The 17378-nt window shown below is 40.9% G+C and overlaps 1 protein-coding gene across 1 annotated transcript in view; it reads right to left on the reverse strand.

Moving 5' to 3' along the window:
- Window positions 1-17198, reverse strand: part of FAM222B (family with sequence similarity 222 member B) — a 57314-nt gene extending 40116 nt beyond the window's left edge. Inside the window, exon 1 of the mRNA XM_068977261.1 lies at window positions 17107-17198. The gene's annotated coding sequence lies outside the window, so the exon portion shown is untranslated. The remainder of the gene's footprint in view (window positions 1-17106) is intronic.
- Between the last annotated feature and the right edge of the window lie 180 nt (window positions 17199-17378).

Genomic DNA, 17378 nt, shown 5'->3' on the forward strand with positions numbered 1-17378 from the left:
CATACTGATGGAGCACAGCACATGGTAGAAAAAGTAAAAGCCAACATCCTGAAAAAAGTTTCACACACATACACAAAATGAGACAGCAAACTTGTGAATCAAGCATGATTTGGCATCTTTAAATGCACAGCCAATTCTCCTCTAGTGCCAAAGCCAATGGCTTCTCCTGTAGATAAAATGGCACAGTTCCTGAAAAAGCCCTGGACGCTGTTTCCCCACAATCCTATAATCTGTCAGAAGACAGAAAACAAAAAGAAGGCTCTGCCAGCCAGAAAAAGCAAATTATAACCAACACAGAGCCAACACTTTACTTCAGACAGAAGGAGCTTTTCTATGCGTCTTTGGAAGGAGAGAGACAAAAGAAGCTTACCATTGCTCAAATAACCAAGGCAAAACATTTGAACCAAATATCATCTGGGATAAGCATTTGATGCAATAGCCTGCTTTCTTACTTCTTATACACAGTCTTAAAGAATATCTGCAGCATTTATGACAAAGAATTGGCCACAAAATACAAGGAACTTATACACATCAATGAGAAACAGAAACAACCAAAAGGGAAAATAGCAGCTGTGTGAAATACCTACTCTGGGAAAGAAACAGTCAAGTAGAAAGGATACCTGTAGGTCAACCACAAATCAAATTTGAAGGAACTAAAATAAGAATTTAAGATGAACCTTTACCTAAGAATCTGAAGCCAATCCCTGAGTTTACACTGAGCAAAGCAGATGATAGAAGCAAGTAGCAGAAAGCCTAAATACAACCTCATAAGTAAATCTTACTTAAGAAAGCTTACTTACTCAAATGTCTTTGCTGGGGAAGCAGACCATTCAGGGACCCCCTTTCCAAACACCAAATGCAGAAATAAAGCAAATAATGTTTGGGTGTGGCAAAACAAGTACACTAGTACAGGCTTCCCATCAGAGAGGAACAGAAACCTAAACCTTTTACTTGTCCTTGATACAAAGAGGTAATGTATTGTGGAACTGAAATTACAAAAAAAAAAAAAAAGATTTCAATTCCAACCTACATAAAGCTAAGAACTTCACACCAGTTTGTTTTCAAATTGGCAATACACAGGTCCCCACTGGAAAAAAAAAGGGGGGGGAAGGGGGCTTCCCTGGCGGCTCAGTTGGTGAACAATCTGCCTGCAATGCAGGAGACCCAGGTTCAGTCCTTGGGTGGGGAAGATTCCTTGGAGAAGGGAATGGCAACCCACTCCAGTATTCTTGCCTGGGAAATACCATGGAAGAGCATGGTAGGATCACATGGGATCACAAACAGTTGGACATGACTTAGCAACTAAACTACCACCACTGAAAAAAAAACAATACACAAGATCCCAACTGAGCTGTCAGCAGGGTAAAGTTCTGAGCAGACTATTGCTTAACCATTTCCCTTATCATTTTAAACATCAAAAGGACCACATCCCAGTTTTCCTCCATTGTTAATGCCACTTTACAGGCTGAGAAAAATTTAGTTCATCAGATTCAAATTTCAGGCATTTCCTAAGTACATTACAGGTAATGATGCCACTGATTCTATATTTAGACGCAGGTGTGGAACAAAGAGTGCCAGTTTTGCCTGAAATGGCACCGTACCCTTCTTTAAATTCTAACTGGAGCCATCACCTAAGCCTGCATTAAAATGTCTATATGGTGTCGCCTAAAATAAATTAAAATGCTTTTTCAACGCTTTTTTTGAGTGGTTCTATTGATTGACTGTGACATTTTAAATATAGATAATAAATCACTCCCACCAGTCCTTTAAACAGTCAGCATTTTAACTGCTGTAGGGTGGCCCTCACAGCCTCACTTGAATCAAAAAGCCAAGATGGTAAAAACTCTTGTCATATGAATCCTCTAAAATGGTAACATAATAAACCTTTGGGCAATAATCTCTTTAATAAAAAGTTGTGTCATCATGTTTCCATTATTGTTACATTTCAGAAATTAGGATAGCAGCCTTTTTCCAAATCCTGAGCTATTTTCTCTGCAAATAGTATTTATAAAAATATATCACCTTTCTCAAAAGGAACTTAAGGGCTCTAACAGACAGTATGTTGCTAATTTTCACAACATCCCAATAAAGAACTATTATTTAGCATTTATATCACACTTTAACTTGCAAAAGTGTTTTACAATTATTTTCATTAGTAGTCATGCCTCACAACCGCCCACTGAGCTAAACTGGTCCTGTTATCCTCATTTGACAGCTGAGAAAACTGATGTATCGTAAGGCCAAGGTCAAGTCAGTCTGCCTTTCCAAGACCAGGAACCTGATCCTTAAAGGCAGTCTCATTCATTCAGCAGTGTATGTGTACTGCTCATAATGCTCATTAAACTCGGTTTTTAGAAAACAGAAATCTACCTAAAATGATGGTACAAAAACACTAAAATTGTAATGCTTTGATGAAAATATATAACCACATTGGAAGACAAATAGGTAAGGATTTAGTAATACAGACACAGGAAGTTTTTAGAAATAGCCTCCCAAACCTCGATGTCATCAGGCAAAACTGAAATGCTTTTCATCCCATTTGCTCCCTCCATCCACTACAATCAGACATCTGTCACCACCATTCCAATGAGTAATTCTACTCAAGATTACCAATAATCTCTAGGTTGCCAAATCGCCCACAGGTACTGCTCTTATCTGAGACAGCATTCGATATCATAGGGCTCTCCTCCCTTCTTTACATATTCTTTACTTGGCTTCCATAACATCACTCTTTCAGGTTTTCCGCCTACCTCACTGGCTGGTCCTCTGTCACACCTCTCTTCTCTAGACACAAACCATTCTAAGTGACTGCCTGACTGAATTCCACGACTTCAGCTTCTATCTACGAGCTGATGATCTCCGACTCTACAATTCCAGCCCCGGCTTCTCCCCGGAACGCCAGGCTTTTCTACCCAACTACACTATAGCTCCAGGTGGCTGTCTAACAAACAGCTCAAACTTGACATGACCAAAACAGAATTCCTGACAAATATATTTTGCCACAGTCTTACCCATCTCAATAATCACCATTTACCTATCTAGTTCTCCAGCCAATAAATGCAGAACCTATGCATGATTTCTCACTCTGCCTCACTCCCTCTGGCTACTGACAATCCCTGAGCAAGCCCTGTCAACTTCACTTCCAAAAGATATCCCAAATCCTTCTACCTTCCTACAGTTCTTCAGCGATCTCCCGAGTCCTAGTCACCATCATCTCGTCTGATTTAGTACAACAGTCTTGTAAGCCAGTCCCCTTGCCTCCACTCTTGATCCCTCTACAATCCAGTTTCACATAGTAACCAGAGTAATAACTTTTTAAAATTACAAATCAACTCACATCATATCCCTACTTAAAAGTGTCCAAAGGAAGCAGACCACTCGAGCTGTCAATGTCATCTGCCTTCTGGCCGCTTCTTGCACCATCTCCCTCTCACTTACCATATTCAAAGCCACATTGGCCTTATTTCTGCTCCTCTAACATATGAAACACTACCATGGGCAAGAATCCCTTAGAAGAAATGGAGTAGCCATCAAAGTCAACAAGAGAGTCTGAAACGCAGTACTTGGACGCAATCTCAAAAACAACAGAATGATCTCTGTTGTTTCCAAGGCAAACCATTCAATATCACAGTAATCCAAGTCTATGCCCTGACCAATAATGCTGAAGAAGCTGAAGTTGAACGGTTCTATAAAGACCTACAAGACCTTCTAGAACTAAAACCCAAAAAAGATGTCCTTTTCACTATACGGGACTGGAATGAAAAAGTAGGAAATCAAGAAATACCTGGAGTAATGAGCAAATTTGGCCTTGGAGTACAAAATGAAGCAGGGCAAAGGCTAACAGTTTTGCGAAGAGAATGCACTGGTCATAGCAAACACCCTCTTCCAACAACACAAGAGAAGACTCTACACATGGACATCACCAGATGGTCAACACCAAAATCAGACTGATTATATTCTTTGCAGCCAAAGATGGAGAAGCTCTATACAGTCATCAAAAACAAGACGGGGAGCTGACTGTGGCTCAGATCATGAACTCCTTATTGCCAAAGTCAGACTTAAATTGAAGAAAGTAGGGAAAACCACTAGAGCATTCAGCTATGATCTAAATCAAATCCCTTACGACTATACAGTGGAAGTGACAAATAGATTCAAGGGATTAGATCTGATAGTGCCTGAAGAATATGGACAGAGGTTCATGACAGTGTACAGGAAGCAGTGATCAAGACCATGCCCAAGAAAAAGAAATGCAAAAAGGCAAAATGGTTATCTGAGGAGGTCTTACAAACAGTATGAAAAGTAGAGAAGCTATGAAAAGTAGAGAAGCAAAAGGCAAAGGAGAAAAGGAAAGATACACCCACCTGAATGCAGAGTTCCAAAGAATACCAAGGAGAGATAAGAAAGCCTTCCTCAGTGATCAATACAAAGTAGAGGAAAACAATAAAATGACAAAGACTAGAGATCTCGTCAAGAAAATTAGAGATACCAAGGGAAATTTTCATGCAAAGATGGGCACAATAAAGGACAGAAATGGTATGGCCCTAACAGAAGCAGATGATTTTAAGAAGAGGTAGCAAGAATACACAGAAGAACTAAACAAAAGATCTTCACGACCCAGATAACCACGATGGTGTGCTCACTCACCTAGGGCCAGACATCCTGGAATGTGAATTCAAGTGGGCCTTAGGAAGCATCACTACAAACAAAGCTAGTGGAGGTGATGGAATTCCAGTTGAGCTATTTCAAATCCTAAAAGGTGAAAGTGCTGCACTCAATATGCCAGCAAATTTGGAAAACTCAGCAGTGGCCATAGGACTGGAAAAGGTCAGTGTTCATTCCAATCCCAAAGAAAGGCAATGCCAAAGAATGCTCTAACTACCACACAATTGCACTCATCTCACACACCATCAAAGTAACACTCAAAATTCTCCAAGCCAGGCTTCAGCAGTACGTGAACTGTGAACTTCCAGATGTTCAAGCTGGTTTTAGAAAAGGCAAAGAAACCAGAGATCAAATTGCCGATATCAGTTGGATCATTGAAAAAGCAAGAGAATTCTAGAAAAACATTTACTTCTCCTTTACTGACTATACCAAAGCCTTTGACTGTGTGGATCACAACAAACTGAGGGAAATTCTTCAAGAGATGGGAATACCAGACCACCTGACCTGCCTCCTGAGAAAATGCAGGTCAAAAAGCAACAGTTAGAACTGGACATGGAACAACAGACTGGTTCCAAATTGGGAAAGGAGTACGTCAAGGCTGCATATTGTCACCCTGCTTTTTTAACTTATATGCAGAGTACATCAGGAGAAACGCTGGACTGGATGAAGCACAAGCTGGAGTCAAGATTGCTGGGAGAAATATCAATAACCTCAGATATGCAGATGACATCACCCTTATGGCAGAAAGCAAAGAACTAAAGAGCCTCTTGAGGAAAGTGAAAGAGGAGAGTGAAAAAGTTGGCTTAAGGCTCAACTTTCAGAAAACTAAGATCATGGCATCTGGTCCCATCACTTCATGGCAAATAGATGGGGAAACAATGGAAACATTGACAGAATTTATTTTGGGGGGCTCCCAAATCACTCCAGATGGTGATTGCAGCCATGAAATTAAGAGACACTTACTCCTTGGAAGAAAAGTTATTATCAACCTAGACAGCATATTAAAAAGCAGAGACATTACTTTGCCAACAAAGGTCCGTCTAATCAAGGCTATGGTTTTTCCAGTAGTCATGTACAGATGTGAGAGTTGGACCATAAAGAAAGCTGAACACAGAAGAATTGATGCTTCTGAACTGTGGTGTTGGAGAAGACTCTTGATGAGTCCCCTGGACTGCAAGGAGATCCAACCAGTCCATCCTAAAGAAATCAGTCCTGAATATTCATTGGAAGGACTAATGCTGAAGCTGAAACTCCAATACTCTGGCCACCTGATGTGAAGAACTGACTCATTTGAAAAGACCCTGGAAAAAAATAATAATAAAATAAAATAAAATAAAATTTTTAAAAAGACCCTGAGGCTGGGAAGATTGAAAGCGGGAGAAGGGGATGACAGAGGATGAGACGGCTGGATGGCATCACCAACTCAATGGACATGAGTTTGAGTAAACTCTGGGAGATGGTGATGGACAGGGAGGCCTGGCGTGCTGCAGTCCATGGGGTCGAAGAGTCAGAAATGACTGAGCGACTGGACTGAACTGAATATATAGAATTAATTCCTCCTTAGCTTTGCACTGGAATGTTTGATCTGCTAATCTTGGTATCCTCCTGGATTTTAAATGCCATACCTTCAGAGAGGCATTCCATATTCCCTATTCTCCCAATCTTAAGTAGCTATCCATTCATCCTCTAATATATCACTCTATTTTAATGCTCTGCAACTGATTTTTTTTTAAGTTGTTGGTTGTCTGTTCGCCCTCCTAGAATATCAGCTCCATAAGAGCAGTGTATGCCTTTCTTCACCAGTGTATGGTTAGTGCCCAACACATTCTATCAACTCAATAAATTTGGCACGCTTACTTGTTAGGAGAGGGTAAAAAAAGACATAACCTAGGACCTTCCCTGGACCTAACCTGGGTCCAGTAGCTTAACACTTGTGCTCCTAATAGAGGGGGCCTGGGTTCAATCTCTGGTTAGGGACCTAGACCCCACGTGCTGCAACTAAAGATTCTGCATGCCACAATGAAGAGCAAAGATCCTGCGTGCCATAACCAAGACCAGGCGCAGCCAAATACATTAAATAAATATTTTTTTAAAGAAGACATAACCCGTATCCGCAAAGAGCTCACAATCCAACTGAGGAGACAAAACATTTAAATAATAAGTGTAATGATAACAGGATACTAAAATATCACAGCAGCCCAGAAGCAGGAATGATTAATTCTGCTCTGGAAACTAGGAAGACTTCACAGAAGAAATGAACTATGAGCTAAACCCTGAAGATTAATTAGGAGATTCACTAGATTATTGGTTATGTCTGTCTGCTTGTTTTAGAAGTGTCCTTGGAGCAAAAATAGGATGAAGAAAGGAGGAAGGAAAATGAAATCAAGCATCTGCTATGTATTAGGCATTGTGGGTAATGAAGGGTCTTAAAGGGAAAGGGAATAAGCAGTCTCAGAATTTAGGACGATCACTCTTGTGACCCGGTGGTGGACTGACAGAAGGGTGATAAGACCTGAGACATACAGACCAGTCAGGAGGTTACTGCAACTGCCCAAGTGAAAAATGAAAATGGTCTAATCCAAGACTTTGGCAACAGGTGTGGAAACAAAAAGGTAGATTTAGGAGACCTCAGAGGTTAAAATCAGACTCATATCAACCGGATACGAGTGATGAAGGAAAAGAACTAAGGTCAAGTCCAGAGTTTTTTATTTAGGCAACTGTGTGGCTATTCAAGTTCAGTTCAGTCACTCAGTCATGTCTGACTCTTTGCGACCCCATGAATCACAGCACGCCAGGCCTCCCTGTCCATCACCAATTCCCGAAGTTCACCCAAACTCATGTTCCATCGAGTCAGTGATGCCAGCCAGCCATCTCATCCTCTGTCGTCCCCTTCTCTTCCTGCCCCCAATCCCTCCCAGCATCAGGGTCTTTTCCAATGAGTCAACTCTTCGCACGAGGTGGCCAAAGTATTGGAGTTTCAGCTTCAGCATCAGTTCTTCCAATGAACACCCAGGACTGATCTCCTTTAGGATGGACTGGCTGGATCTCCTTGCAGTCCAAGAGACTCTCAAGAGTCTTCTCCAACACCACAGTTCAGAAGCATCAATTCTTCGGCGCTCAGCTTTCTTCACAGTCCAACTCTCACATCCATACATGACCACTGGAAAAACCATAGCCTTGACTAGATGGACCTTTGTTGGCAAAGTAATGTCTCTGCTTTTTATATGTTATCTAGGTTGGTCATAACTTTTCTTCCAAGGAGTAAGCGTCTTTTAATTTCATGGCTGCAATCACCATCTGCAGTGATTTTGGAGCCCCCAAAAATAAAGTCTGACACTGTTTCCACTGTTTCCCTATCTATTTCCCATGAAGTGATGGGACCAGATGCCATGATCTTAGTTTTCTGAATATTGAGTTTTAAGCCAACTTTTTCACTCTCCTCTTTCACTTTCATCAAGAGGCTTTTAATATCATTCAACTAGGCAGGAAATCTAGAATGTTTCATGGAGAAGATACTTAATTCTGTGGTGCCTATGGGATGTCTAGGTGGGTTTTGGAAATATAGGCCTCGATTTTAGGAGGGAAGGAGGGAAGGGACAGGGAGAGGGAAAGACAGAGAAAGAGATCTGAGTTAAATCTAGAGATTTAGATGATTTACCTGTGTGTGTAGTGAATTACATTACCTATGAAAAGAAAAAATAAAGACAGAAAGACTAAAGATTAGTTGAAAGAGAAACAGTGATGCAACAAGGTCACAGAGAATTAACAGTATAGTGAAGAAAGGAAAGGCCAACATGAATATAGTAAAGTCGGTAGGTGTGAAAGAAAGAAAGATAATTTCCACTTGATAGCCTTTGAAAGGTAGGGGAAAGAATAACATTACAGGACTAGAGATAACTGGATTAATGACTTACCAAGAACAGGCAATTATTTAGGTGAGATAGAGAAGACTAATCAGACACCCAACAATCCCCTACTAAGAGGAATGACCTTATTTTATCTAAATAGAAGTCCTACTTAGAAATTTGAGAGCTGGTAGAAAACCAGAGTAGTTGTGGGGGGGGAGAAAGGTTAGAGTAGAGACATGATCCAGACACACTAGCAAATATTTTTCAAACCATCTCTCACCAAAAAAGCAGCAGCAAAGGGAACAGGATGGATGCCCAGCAGAGGGGTGCAACACTGTTAATCAATATTGGACCTGGTCCAGCTGCCTAAAAATCACAGCCAATTTCCTCAATGTCTTCCCAAATCGGAAAATCCACTCTCACCTGGAAGCTATAATACACAACTTCCAAGAATATCATGGATGTCTCCTGCCACAATATTCTAAGTATTAAGTCATCCCTAGTAAAACAGACAGCTTGATCAGACTTTGGATGAGATTCACATATCCCTCAGTTAATGTGAGATATCTCACTGGTGAATATTGTTTCATGCACCAAGTACAGAAAATATCTTTAGGTGACACAGCAGTGTCCTAGGAGAGGAAGAATACAGTGGAGAAGGTAATCTAATAGCATCGTGCTTGCCAATAAGCAAACTTACATAACATAGAAAATAACTGGTAATGTATTCCTGACGTGTTAAAATCAGAGTACACGATTTCATTTTAAAGTAAAATAAACTAAAAGGATCTAAAATTTCCACTATGTATCTTTTATTTTAAATATATTCAAAAAAAGAAATAAAATTAAGTAAAAAATTCCAATACACTTAAGAAGTCATATTTATGGAATTCTTGAATGTCTTTAAAGGTTTCTTTAAAGTCTTCTACCCTCAGATTTCCTTTTTAAAAAAATTTTACACAGTAAAATTCGTGTTACAGTGTTCAGTTCTAAGAGTTGTCACAAATGCAGTCATATAACTATAACCATAATCAAGATACAGAGCAGTTTCATCACCTGCCAAAAAGACTCTCATGCTACCCTTTTGTAGTCAAACACTTCACCTACCTTTAACCCAATCTGATCTGTTTTCCACTGTCCCTACAGTTTTGAGTTTTCCAGAATGTCATATAAATCCAATCATGTGGTGGATAGTCTTTTTTTTTTAAACTGATGTATATCTGATTTACAAAGTTGTGTTAGTTTCAGGTGTACAACAAAGTGATTCAATTACACACACACACACACACACATCTCTCTCCAAAAGATTAGAAGGTGATAGCAGCTTTTAAATAGGATAGATCTCAATGAATACATGAAGAGATGGAGAGCAAAGCTATAAATTAAACAATAAGTAGTAGATATATGAAAATCATTCTGTACGAACCTATTTGGATACTGTTCCAAACGGGTGAAAAATACTGAGGTAACTGGGGAAATGCGAAAACTGACTGGATAACTGATGCTATTAAGAAATGCTTGCTAATTTTTGGTGGAATTTCTTTTTAGTCCCTATCTTTTAGAGCTACATACTGAAATATTTATTCATGAGATTATGATATTCTGGATTTAAAAAAAATAATGTAGGTGTGTTAGTGGGTACAGGCTACACAGATGGAACCAGATGGGCGTGAACTGACACTTACTGTAGCTATAGCAGGGTGATAGGGGTTTCTTATGCTGTTCTGTCTACTCTCACACTTATTTAAATTTTTCCATAATAAAGAGGTAAAAAAGAAAAAATGTTACCATTTTTTTCCACTAAGATGAGAGGTTCTGTGCTTTATTCTTTGCAACCTAAAAGCTGATAATTTAAGCCAAGTGTATAACGCATTAAAAAACGTAAAGTGTATAGAACAGTCTTTTGGACTCTGTGGGAGAGGGAGAGGGTGGGATGATTTGGGAGAATGACATTGAAACATGTATAATATCATATAAGAAACGAATCGCCAGTCTAGGTTCAATGCAGGGTGCAGGATGCTTGGAGCTGGTGCACTGGAATGACCCACAAGGATGGTGTGTGTGAGGCAGGGGGGAGGTGGGAGGGGGTTCGGGATTGGGAACATGTGTACACCGGCGGCAAATTCATTTTGATGTGTGGCAAAACCAATACAATATTGTCAAGTAAAAAATAATAATAATAATAAAGTAAAAATAAGTGTGAACTACTATACTATTGAGCAAGTACCGAGAGCCGCATTCTCATTTAGCCAATCTCTCGGACAATGTGAATGATCAACACATTAAGCGACCGGACCTTAGACTCACAGGGCCATTACACTGGCTTTAACTGTTACTTGCACCCTAATGATTTCTAGGTCTGCATCTCCATTCTACGGAGATTCTAACGGTTTCTACTGAACTCGAGATCCAAACATCCAAAGGTCTGTTAGACATTTGCTCCTGGATTTCCCAGACACCTCAAATCTGACATACCAAAATCAAACTCATTTTCCCTCAAATGGAACACCGTCTTACTCCTTTGTTCCCTACCTCAGTTAATGACATCACCATCCACTTAGTTGCCTAAGCAAGTAATTTTAAATCCATCTTGGACAACTTCTCCCTGACACCTTCCTCAACATAAAGTCAGTAAGATCCTTCTAGTCAGTCTCGTAAAAAGCTGTTTAATCTGTCGACAATCCTACTACCTGAGGTCTTCAATATCTCTCAAACGACCATCATACCAGTCTCATAACCGTCTCCCTGCAGTCAATTTCTCCTTTTAAAAATGTAACTTCCATACCTTTCTTTTTATTTTACTGAAGTATAGTTAATTTACAATGTTGTGTTAATTTCTGCTATACAGCAAAGTGATTCAGTTACCTATATAGAGAGAGGTATAGAGATATCCTTTTTCATATTCTTTACCATTCTGGTTTGTCACAGGATATTGAATATAGTTTCCTGTGCTATACAGTAGGAACTGGTTGTTTATCCATCAGTGTTACTTTTCCTAAACAGTGATTTAAACTCTCCCATGACTGCCTAGCACCTACAAAATAAAATTCAGACCCCTCAATAAGACCATCCATAATCAGGCTCCAACCCATCTCTCACCTCACTTCCTTCCACTCCTACCTCGTACCCCTTGACCTACGCACATTAAACCACTGGCCTTCCCAGTATAGACTCATGGCTTTGTGCAAGTTGCTCTCTGCGCTTGAAATACTATCTTCTCCAATCCTTTTCTGTTGAAGCAGCCAAACAGTATTCATTCCTCAAGACCCAATTGATTCTTCCTCCAGGAAGCCTTCTCCAACCTTCGTTTCCTACCACCAGGCAGAACCAGGGCTCCTATAACTCTTAGTAAAGATCTCTATGACAGCACTTACTATACTGGTACAATTCATAACTATTTGTCAGTCTCCAATTAAAATGTGAGCACCTTAAAAACACAGATCATGTCATTCACATTTTAATTTCCAATGTCTACCACAATGCCTAACACAAAGTAGGCACTTCAATGTTTGTTGAATCTGATTGCTGAGGATTATCACTAACATTTTTCAGTGAGACTAGAGTTCAAAAACTTAAGAGAGTTATTTTGGCTTACTGGTGAAAAAAAAAAAAAAGACACTACAGAAATACATAGTTTATGATATTTTTGGTTTTATTTATTTTTCCCAAATTGCTTCAGGGTTAGTCACTAGAAAATTAGTACCAAAGTCTTTTCTTCTGGGTGAGTCTTTTACTATTATTATTTTGGCTATGCTGCACGGCATGTGGGATTTTAGTTCCCTGACCAGGGATCAAACCTGTGTCCCCTGCAATCCTGCAGTGGACATGCAGAGTCTTAACCACTGGACCACCTGGGAATTCCCTTCAGTCTTTTTTTTTTTTTTAAATCACCAACCCTTGAGTAAATATTACATCACTCCTTAAATGACCTATATTTCCCCATGAAACAGTCACTCCAGTGCTGAATCAAATCATCATTCTGTAACTCAGCTATCAAATCTAGTAATTAATTATTCTCCTTGTATTAAATCTATCTTTAATAAAATTTAGCATTTCTCAAGTTATATTCACTCTTTTCACTCCTGAGTTGTAAAGCTCTAAAAGGGACACAATCAAGACCTTGACAGGCAGTGAAAAGACAGAAATAGATATTAAAAACACTTCTCTGCCGAGAAAGCATTCACCTCGCACCAAGAGTACAGCGACTTCACACTTACCCCCTTTCTGGTCAGCTGTAAAGCTTCAGCCCTTCCCCTGGCCATTTCACTTCTCACACATACTCTCACTTCTCAGTTTATTGTATCAAAACCATCTATTTAGAGTTGTGATAATATTTTAGGAGTTTAAATCCAAGAATTAGGCTCATGATGCTTCTGAAAATGTTCCAAGCTTCCTGTCCTTCTCTGCTGCATTAGACAATGTTGCTCTGCCAAAGTCTTAGCTCATTTCCTCCTGCTGCTTGCCCTGATATGGTGGTACACATCAATAATGCCCTCCCCTTTCCCATTTTCAGACCTCACTGTCTGCTTGGAATGTCCTGTCTTCCACATCCATCTGTGAGGGCCTATCAAACAGGTTCGATGCAGTAGAGGCCTTTACTGACAACACCTGAATCCAGCCCTTCCATCAGCTCTTACTCCATCATTTTTTGGAGGGTGCAGGGGGGGCCATGCAGCATGTGAGATCTTAGTTCCCTGATCAGGAATCATACCAGCAGCCCCTGCAGTGGAAGTTCACAGTCTTAACTACTGGACCACCAGAGAAGTCCTTCCATCAATTCTAAGACAGGCTTTTTTCCACCACATTTCTCCGAAAAACAGGATGCAACTGACGGCATGCCAGTCTCATTAGTAGCATTTCTTCTTCCTTAGTGGTATGCAAAATAACTGTACAATCACTGGCACCATAGATTTGATGAAATAAGGTATTGAATTTCATTATAATTACTTTGTATAGTTCTGTTCGCTTCACTAGTTCTGTTCGCTTCAAAATAACTGTACAATCACTGGCACCATAGATTTGATGAAATAAGGTGTTGAATTTCATTATAATTACTTTGTATAGTTCTGTTCGCTTCACTAGACTGTGAACTAGCAGAGGGCAGGGGCTAAGTCATCATCAACTCTGACCTGTGATTTGGGCACAAAGAGAATGAGTATATCCAACGAACACTAGTAATAATTAACATTCATTTAGCATTTACTAAGTGTCAGGTACCATTCTAAACACCTTATATATATTAACACATTTAACCTTCACAATAACCTCATGAAGTACAATTATATTTGGTTTATAGATGAGGAACGGAGAAGGCAATGGCAACCCACTCCAGTACTCTTGCCTGGAAAAACCCATGGACGAAGGAGCCTGGTAGGCTGCAGTCCATGGGGTCGCTAAGAGTCGTGCATGACTGAGCGACTTCACTTTCACTTTTCACTTTCATGCATTGGAGAAGGCAATGGCAACCCACTCCAGTGTTCTTGCCTGGAGAATCCCAGGGACGGTGGAGCCTGGTGGGCTGCCATCTATGGGGTCAAATAGAGTCGGACACGACTGAAGTGACTTAGCATTAGCATAGATGAGGAAACAGGCAAAGATACATGAGTAAGCTTATTCAAAGATACACAAAGTTGCACAAGATTTGAACCCAAGTTTGCTGATTACATACTGTTATTATTTTCCCTTTGGCAAATATTAACAAGCAGGTACTCTAAGCCAACAGCTGTGCTAAATAAATAAATACTGGTAAGCAAACCCTGCTCTTCAAAAGGGTCCTCTGAACCACAGGTCCATTCTTGAATTCTTTACCCTCCAAACATCACAATCAACTTACAGATTCACTAAGTTAAACCCACTTTTCTCACAACATTGTAAATCAACTCTACTTCAATTTAAAAACTGAGTAAATAAAAAATAAACAAATCCACTATCCTCTTTACTTTTCCTTTTAAACATTTTCTCATACATTATTCCTTTAAAGTTGTTAGCACTCTACCAAGAACCAAAACAAATGACAAAAAAAAAAAAAATCTTTCTGCTCCTATTAATTAGTGGTTATAAAAATATCACAAAAGAGACTTCAGCTAAGGAATGGGTGGTAAGATCAGAAAGGATCTGAAGAAACAAAGGTTCTGTTTACAAGCAAATATTCTCAGTAAAAGAAAAAGAGAGGGAGGTAAAAACACTATAATTTTGCTTTTAAATAGACTGCTTTAAAAAGGGTTCCCCCGAGGCATCAAATGCTTGCTTTTTTTTAAGAAAAATGATTCATTTTATCAGAATGAACACGAGCTGGTAAACCTTATTCCTTTATTTTAGCTCTTGTAACAGGCAATCAAGGCACTGACCATCCCCTTTCTCTCCCTCAGGGAAAGACTCCCTGTTCTGTAACAGTAATCTACTACATAAAAGGAACCACAAACAGGAAAGAGAATAGAAGGAGAGGACAGGAAACTCTCCTCACAGCTGAACAAACCTCTATCATTTTAACGTAATAGGGATGGCATTTATGGACTTGTCTGAACTGATGGAAATTTCCAATAGAGGGGGAAATGCATCATCAAAATTAAAAACAAACATCCAACTATTAGAAATAAGACGGTTAGGTTAGTTCTAACATTTTTACACCCCTACTTCATCTTCCATGTGGTAGACAAAGGCAGATTGAATTTGAATCCTGTAAATGACCTATGACAACAGTAACAAACACTTTCTTTTTTAAACTATCCTCTAAATAAGAAAAAGAAACTATCCTCTGTTATGGACAGAGAATTTATTGGAAAAGCCAAGCAACTAGAGCAAAAAGTTTAAAATGATCTATTACCGTGTATTTCCAAGAAAGAGTAGTAAAACACATTTGCCCAGACAGAGAAGTTAAAGGCAATGAGGGTTCATGTCCCCATTCCTATAAAATAATTCATTCTCCTTATCTGTGAACCTTCAAGGATCTAATACAGCTACTCCCTACCTTTGCTCAGATGAAAGATAAATCACTAATTTCCAAAAGACCTCGCCATTTCAAGCTCTCCATCCTCAGAGCTGGCAGAGCTGAAGCATCATCTCTTTCCGTCCTTTTGAAAGGAGTTTCACCTCTTTTTCAAAAGCTGTGACTAGAAAGCCATTTTCTCTCTCTCTCCAAGTACACAGTTTAACTCTGTCCTCTGCTTTGTCTACCCTAAACAACGAGAACAACGACAAAGCCTCAGGAGTGCTCCTTCGGCCCCTTAGAAACAAACCAGCCACCTCTCAGGCTTCCGCACAGCTGCTTCTGTCTTTCTCTGAGAGACACTCCACCCTGGAGGTTTCCACAAGCAGGGTAACAAAAAGTGGAGCCTAAAAGCGGCTATATGCTATCTGACCTCCAAAATAGACACAGCGCCTCGGGGAAACCAGAGACTCTTGCAAAGAAAAACTTTTTTACTATTAAAAAAAAATAACAAACTGGGAAAACGAAACAAAACGTATTTGCACATCCCTCACTGTGCACCCCTCCCAGTTTGTCTCAAACTAGTTTGTTTTTTTTTTTCCAACTCATAATAAAGCAGGTTAGTACCAACTATGCTACAAAGGAACCGAACAGGCTGTGTTCATAAAGCATTTAACAGATTGGCCTTCCATTCTCTACTGCCTCCCTCCTGGGTGAGGAGCTACATACCACTTGTAAAAAAAAAAAAAAAAAAAAAAAGCCTGAAAGTATGGCATTTTTCCTACACAAGTCTGTCTGATGGCTAACGTGTCACATCACAGAACAAACTGGTATTTCTGCACAGGATCTGCTGAGCCGGTAAAGAAAACACGTCGGTGCCGATCGCTTTTACAAACATGCTTCGCCTTGACAAAGAAATCAGTCATTCCATTAATAACGGTAAAATCTAAAATCCAGTGATACTGCTGGTGATACAGCAACCTGGACACAGTACTCACAATTTACAGTTTTTATAAACGAACTCAATCACATACGTGATGCTTGCAAGAACCCGTTAAAACACATTACATCTTCCGAAGGTTCAGAAAGGTTAAGTGGGACCTGCCCAAGGTTATCTATCAGCTTTAACCAGCGATGGACGTGGATTCGAACCAGTCGGACGCTAAGCTCCTAGCTCTTTTCCCTAGACCCCTCCCAGCTTTAAACGACCCCCATCCTCTACCCAGAGTAGCCTATTACTCCGGGCGAGCGGCTCTTCCCCGCTTGGACCAGAGTTGTCTTCTTCATCTCCAGCAGGGCTTTCATCCTCCACTACCCTCCCCCTCCCCCCCTCCCCCCGGAGATCATTCTCTGAAAGAAGCGGAAAGGGAGAGGCGACCGAAAGCTCCTGGGGGAAGGGACGATGACACACGGGGGAGCGCGGGACACTGCCCCTGCGGTGGGCTCCTTCACTCTGCAGCGCGCACCCCCTGACCTCCCCGAAGCCGTCCAGCCCTGGCGCTGGCGAGCTGACCACAGTGCCCCGAATCTTCCCATCATCACCTCAAACTGTCCCTCCCCCATGCCCCTTCGCCTCCGACAGGCAGAGCCGACCCCAACCCCAAGTCGGAGTATCCCTCCACCAGGTTACGCTTTCTTCCTGTCTCCCACCCTGCTCCCACCACCACTCACTGTCGGTGACTGGGCCCGGCCCTCATGGCTGCTCCGTTGCCGCCCGCCGCCGCCACCACTGCTACACGCCCCGGCCCCTCAGTCACCGCCGCCGCCGTCGGGACTCGCCGGGAGCCGCTCCTGCGCCTGCGCAGCCTGGAGCGCCGGGGCCCTCTCGAGCCGTCCGCGCCTGCGCAAGCCGCACCGAGGGCGTCTGCCTCAGTGCCTGATACCCTGGACCCCTGGGTCTCAGGTGAACATGGCCGCTGGCTTCGAGGACTTAGTAAGCTTAG

Source organism: Capricornis sumatraensis, chromosome 8 (genome assembly GCF_032405125.1).
Source record: "Capricornis sumatraensis isolate serow.1 chromosome 8, serow.2, whole genome shotgun sequence".
In the NCBI taxonomy this organism is placed as follows: Eukaryota; Metazoa; Chordata; class Mammalia; order Artiodactyla; family Bovidae; genus Capricornis; species Capricornis sumatraensis.